Source organism: Cavia porcellus, unplaced genomic scaffold (assembly GCF_034190915.1).
Source record: "Cavia porcellus strain 051 isolate PalLab524CR breed Dunkin Hartley unplaced genomic scaffold, mCavPor4.1 scaffold_14, whole genome shotgun sequence".
In the NCBI taxonomy this organism is placed as follows: Eukaryota; Metazoa; Chordata; class Mammalia; order Rodentia; family Caviidae; genus Cavia; species Cavia porcellus.
The window spans coordinates 65,371,165-65,377,424 of record NW_026947497.1 but is presented as its reverse complement, the minus strand read 5'-3'; the positions used below and the strand labels follow the sequence as shown (position 1 = coordinate 65,377,424).

At 45.6% G+C, this 6,260-nt stretch overlaps 1 protein-coding gene across 6 annotated transcripts in view; it reads left to right on the top strand.

The window, feature by feature from the left end:
* The window catches only part of Mcf2l2 (MCF.2 cell line derived transforming sequence-like 2), a 196,929-nt gene that overhangs the window by 28,412 nt on the left and 162,257 nt on the right, over positions 1–6,260 (top strand). The window lies entirely within an intron of this gene.

Below are 6,260 nucleotides of genomic sequence, written 5' to 3'. Positions count from 1 at the left end.
ACATGTGTATGATTTATTTCACTTAAGAGTACGGTCTCTAGTTGCATCCATTTACCATAAAAGCCTCAAATTTATGCTTATTTATAGCTTGATAGTACTCCATTATATAAAAATACCACATCTTTTTTTTAAAAAAAAAAGCTATTCTTTGGTTGATGGGTATTTGGGTTGTTTCCAAGATTTAGCTATTACAAATTGTGCTGCTATAAATACAGGTGCACATGTATCACTGTGGTCTTCTTTTCTTTTATAAGCCTGACTGCAATGATTTTTCTGTCCTTGACATGGTATCCTAAATCATTTTCTGGGGATATGGACTTCATAATTATATAATTATTGTTTCCATTCCTACATTCTTAACACTACAGTCTACATTGTTACATATAAAGTTTTTATTTTATGGTGTTCTTGTAACATCTTTAGATATAGAACAAATGAGTAAAACAATCTGAAGATTTAAATGACTGTGTGTTGCAGTGGTTAAGATGCTGAACTGTAGGGTTAAGAATAAACCAGGTAGGGGCTGGGGATTTAGCTTAGCGGTTTAAGCGCCTGCCTTGCAAGCAGGCAGTCATGAGTTTGATCCCTGGTACCGAAAAAAAAAAAAAAAAAAAAGAAAAGAATAAACCAGGTTCAAGTTTAGGCTCTGTGGGTCCTTGGACGAACCATTTCAAATCTAGGTCAGTGTTACCCTCAGAGTTGTTTTTTGTTTTTGTTTTTGTTTTTGTTTTTTCCCTCAGAGTTGTTTTAAGGGTTCAGTAATTATGTATAATCACTGGTATGTATATACCAAATACTATACCAAACGACTGTGTATATATACACACCTGTGTATGCATATATATGTATATACAAATATATATGCATACATACATAAATATGTATACACAGTTTGGTATAGAATCAGCCATGCAAGTGCTCAATAATCACTGGGTAAAATACTGTGAAACTGCTTTCTAAACAAACCCGACCTACCTCACTCTCTCAGGGGACACACAAGTGCTAATTGGCTAGCATAGCTTCATCCTTGAGTGTCAGAATCTCAATTATTTTACAGGTAAAATGAAATACAGATTGAGTACCCCTTATCTGAAAGGACTAGAACTGGACACGTTGCAGATTTTGTATTTTTTTTCAGCTTTAGGAATATTTCTGTATATCTCATGAGATATCTTGTGGATGGGTCCCACATCTAATTTTTATATATGCTTTTTATATATAATTTTTATATATGCTTTATATATATATAGCTTCAGGGTAATTATATAATTACCTTTATTACATTTATTTATCTATGTTTTTGTGGTACTGGTGATTGAACCCAGAGCTTTTGTACTGAGCTACATTCCCCAGTCAATTTTAAACAGATGTTTTATTTGGGACAGGATCTTCCCCATGCTGGGTTCAAGTGTGTGACATACCTGCCTCAGCCTCCATGGATGAAACAGTCAGGCTGGTGTCGTATCAGTGCTCAGAATAGTTTGGAGTTTTGGAATAAGGACACCCATGCTGAATTCTATTGCTGTTTTAATTACATTAGCTGACTTCTAGCAAGTTGGGTCCATTAGTAGTTTTGATATTTTAAAATTTTCTTTAAAATTCTTTGGCCTGCTTTTCAAAGGCTTTTTATTCCTTTGTTGATTTATGGTCAAGGCTGCACTCCTAAGTGGGTGCCGGGCAGTTTAGGATGGAACCAGGGAGGTGTGTGTGTGCTCTACCAGGGAGGTGTGTGTGTGCTCTTTCCGACGTGACCGATCAGGTGGAGAAGTGTGGCCGCTGGGTGGCTTTTCTCCAGCCCGCGGCTGGTTTCTGGAGGCCCTCTGGTCTGCAGATGCTTAGCTCCTGCTCAGGCAGTCCGGGGTGGTGATAGATGCTGGCCCGGCTGCCCGGAGGGGGTCATTGCGGTCATTGCGTGGAGGATCAATCTTTTCCTCGTCTCCTCCCTAATTCAGCCCGCAGAGTGCAGAGGTGGGGCCTGGCTCCAGCAGGTGCCATCTGAGTGTTGCCGACAGCTGGAGAGGCGGTGACTCACGGCTCTGTAGCCTTTGTTAGAGACGCTGCTGAGCCCTGATTGGCGGTTTGGCAGACCCGCCCAGGGCTCTGCGCCTGATTCGCTCCGCAGAGCTGGAATGTCGCGGGGTCTGCCGCTCTCCCCTAGTCCCGATGCCACGTTATTCTCCCTCTCACTTATTTAGTTAGTTCTCGCCTGGTGCCCCACCCCTATCACACTCCAGATGGGAATTGCAGAACAGCAAGAGAGGAAGGTAAGGGAGGGTCCTGCCCAGAGCCCACGTTGTTCTCTAGACTAGAAGATGAGGTGCACGGGGGTGCGACTTGCTGCCTGCAGCTGGCTTCCCTTGGGACATGCTGGCCCATTTATTCCAGCACCCAGGAGGCCGGGGACTATGTGTGGCTCGCGAGATCTTTTCTGCACTTTTGGAATCTGAGACTCTGTGTCAAAACTGCCACACTTCTGTATGTTTACCCAGGATAGAAGAGAGGCAAGATTTTCTGAGAAGGCAGAGTTGACCTTGAATTGTAGCTTCCCTTTGCCTCTAGTGGATTAGCTAAGGACAAGTTTCTCCCTAAACCACCTGCACGGAAAGTCACCAGGAGCAAGCAGGAAGCCAGTGCAAAGGACTAGGTGGCCAGGACAGATGTGTACCAGGCGCCAGAGCCTTGCTGGGTCATCACTGCCTGTGTCCAGCTGTCCCTAAGAGAAGGAAGTGTTTTGCAGATGAGAATGAGGATGCAAAGAGCAGGCTTGGTCTGTCCAAAAGGACCAGCCCCTCCCCACTGCAGCAGGTCGTGTTCCCTGGGGACCAAGGAGCACCTGGGCCTCCCCATCCACGCGGCAGTGGGTAGCAGGGGTTGCCAGCCGCGGGCCTGGCCGCGTGTCTCTTGCTACCGAGCATAACTGCGCTCCGTGTGGTGCAGAGCCCAGCCTGCCGCTCTCCCAGCAGTCCACGCTCTCCAGGCATCTCCTGATAGCGGGGAGGGGTGTCCACAGCCACCTCCTCTGAGTCAGAGGCTGAGTCAGGAGCCCTCCTGACCCACTGCAGCCGGCCAGCGCTGGTCATGTGGCACCTTTGCTGGGAAGGCTTCCAGGAGAACCATGTCACCACACTCGCAGGCTGGGCCAAGCACTCTCAGCAAAACCCAAGCCAAAGGCTCCCAGGCTCCTTTCCATTATTCGAACCACAAATCATTGCTTTAGGTTCATTAGGTAATCACACACGACTTAAACCACCGGTCCCCACGATGGGGGACACTGGCTGCCCCTTAGGGTTGGGAGGAGCCTCGCACCCCAGGACCCGGGTCTTGGACCTCAGTCACTTATGGCCCAACTCTCAGCCTAGGTGTGACCCACACTCTATACTTGGTTTGCTGTCACCATAGGCAAGTTCAGAATCACTCTGGGTCTCCAGTTCCTCATTCAGGAAATAAGATAGGTGGGAAGATGATGAGCTTGGTTTATTTCTGTTGTCTCTGCAGATTTTACATCTTTAAAATACTTACTTGGGTTTAAAGCACACTTCAGAGCCAGATGTAGCAGTGCACATCTGTAATCCCAGCATTCAGGAGGCTGAGACAGGAGGATCATTGTGAGTTTGAAACCAGCCTGGGCTACAAAGTGAGCTCAAGGTTAGCCTGAACTGCATAGTGAGACTCTGTCTCAAAAAGACAAAATTAAATCAATAAATAGCACATTTCAGGTACCAAGGTATGGGAACAATAAATCACACCTTAAGATTTTTTTTGTTTTCTTCTGGATTCATCGTCTCATATACGTTCCCTCAGTTACAAAAAAATCATAACCAAGCTCCATTTGTGAATATGTCACTTTCTAGACCCATTTCTATGTGACATGTTACTATAAAGTTTGAAACATGCAGAAGAATTATGTAACAAACCTTCCTGGACTCAAAGCCATGTGTCTTGGTTACTTTTCTCTCCTTGTTGGAACAAAACACTTGACCCCCGAAGTTAAGGAAGGGAAGGTTTATTTAGCTCCCAGTTTGTGGAGGTTTCAGTCCATAATCACCTGGCTCCATGGCAGGGTGGCATGGCACAGGGGCAACACTTCAAGGTGGCTGAAGACAGAAAAAGCAGCCAGAGCAAAAAAAAAAAAAAAAAAAAAAAAGCAGAAAAGAACCAGCCTCTTTTCTTCCATTATACTGTATACCGGCCACCCTCCCTCCAGGGCAGGTATAACACTCATAAAATCTCTCCCTACCCTCCTCCCACCAAACCCTGGCCTCCTGCTGAGTCTTTCCCTTAAACTTCTCAGGGTTGACACAGTGTATCAACCACAACACCATGCTTCAGTGTTAGCCACACCTTGTCAGTCCTGCTTCCCTTTCCTCCCTCTGGGCATGTGTGCTGTTGGCAGAGGGAAGGGATGCCATATTTTTAAGCAAATATCCGGTGTCATATCACTATTCCACATATACAAGAGAATTATCTCTAATTTTAAATGTGGCATTTACTGCCATCCCAAATTAATAGTGGTGCAGGAGTTCTTTGAATTTTGGTGAACTTAGAATGGAAGGGGATTTGGAGTAAAGGAGCTATGGTCTAGATTCACCCTTTTCCCTCAGGGAAAAAAATGATAGACTTGATGAGGAGCTTACAGGGACTTAAGCTGGTGCTTGGCCCACCCCTTGCAAGATTTTCAGAAAGAAATGTGAGAACGATTTCTGTTCTCTGCTCAGAGGAATGGATATAGCTGGAATTTAGTTACTGAGCACATATGGTATATACATCTCCACAAACATCATCTCCTTGAACCTTCACACCAAAATTGAGAGTCAAAGCCAAGACTCTCTGAAGAGCTTCCCAGAAGTTACCTCTTGACTGATCCACAGTAGCATATCCGGAAGGGGGAAAGGGAAAGAAAGAATCAAGTTGTATCAGGTACACACACAAATTCTCTATGATGAATGTGATCATTGTGTCGACCTAGAATGTCCCAATAAAATCTGATGGAAGGAATAAAGAACAGCAGAATATTTACCAGGTGTTTGCTGGGAGGCTGATGCAGGAGTAGAGTGAGCTCATGGCATGCCTGGGCCACATATGAAGCAAGACCCTATCTCAAAAAGAACAAGCTGGGTGCGGTGCCACACACCTATAATCCTGTAATCCTGGCACCCTAAGAGACTGAGGCAGGAGGGGTGAAAGTTCCAGCCTAGCCTGGACAATTCAGTAACTTGTGAGACAGTTTCTCAAAATGAAAACAAGAGCTAAAATGTGGCTCAGTGCAAAGCCCTGGATTCATTCCCCAGTACTGTGTGTGCGTGTGTGCCCACAACATGTACACATGCACACGCACACACGCACACATGCACACACACACACGGTAGCATAGCATGTTCCCGCTGTTCTGTACTGAGTCAATAGAGAATTTTTCCATTTAGTGTCAGTGCAGAGGGCTGTTCAGTTCATGCGTGGATCTAAACAGGTGTTTAACTTCTATAGAAAGAATAACCAGTTCATTCTTTATGAATCCAGGGAAGAGCTGAGGATTTCGCTCAGCAGCACAAGCACCTACCTGGCAAGTGTGAGGTCGTGAGTTTGATCCCTGGTACCAAAAGAAAAGAAGGACACACAAAGAATCCCTGAGAAATAGTTAAATGAGGATAATATGAGAAAAATCAGAGACAGAGACAGAGACAGAGGGGAGAGAGAGAGAGAGAAAGCTTGTAAATGCTTCCTTTTCCCAGCTAACGCATCCCATTCAGTCTTCCTCTCTCTCTAACGCCATTTCCCCAAATGACCCCTGAGTTACGGTGGTTCAGCTTTCCAGTGATGCATAAGTGATCCTCACTGAGCATTCTGATCTTGTCCCAGGCTGGTGACAAGCCATTACAACAGTCTCGGGATGGGAGGCAGTGGCAGCCACCCCAGCCCCCAGTCAGTCAGCCCCACAACCAGGAGAGTAAATGGCAGCACCCTCTGGCTCCCTGTCACCAAGCCATGCTGTGAAGTGGGCTGGGTGTGTCAAGTGTGTGTTTGACTTACAGCAGTTTTGACAAACTGTCCTCGGCAGGTTGAGGGGCAGCTGTGGATGCCTGTCCCAAGGCATGAAAGTCTCTTGTCGGGGTCAACAGATAGTCAGAGGTTTACACTGAAAAGGTTTGGATTTCTGCTTTGGAAATTTGTGAACTTTCAGTCAGTAAGGGGACTCTACGTAGCAACACAGACCTCATTAAATGTGTTTGGCAGTTGGAAGTAGCCCCTTAAAGTTACCTCAAAGT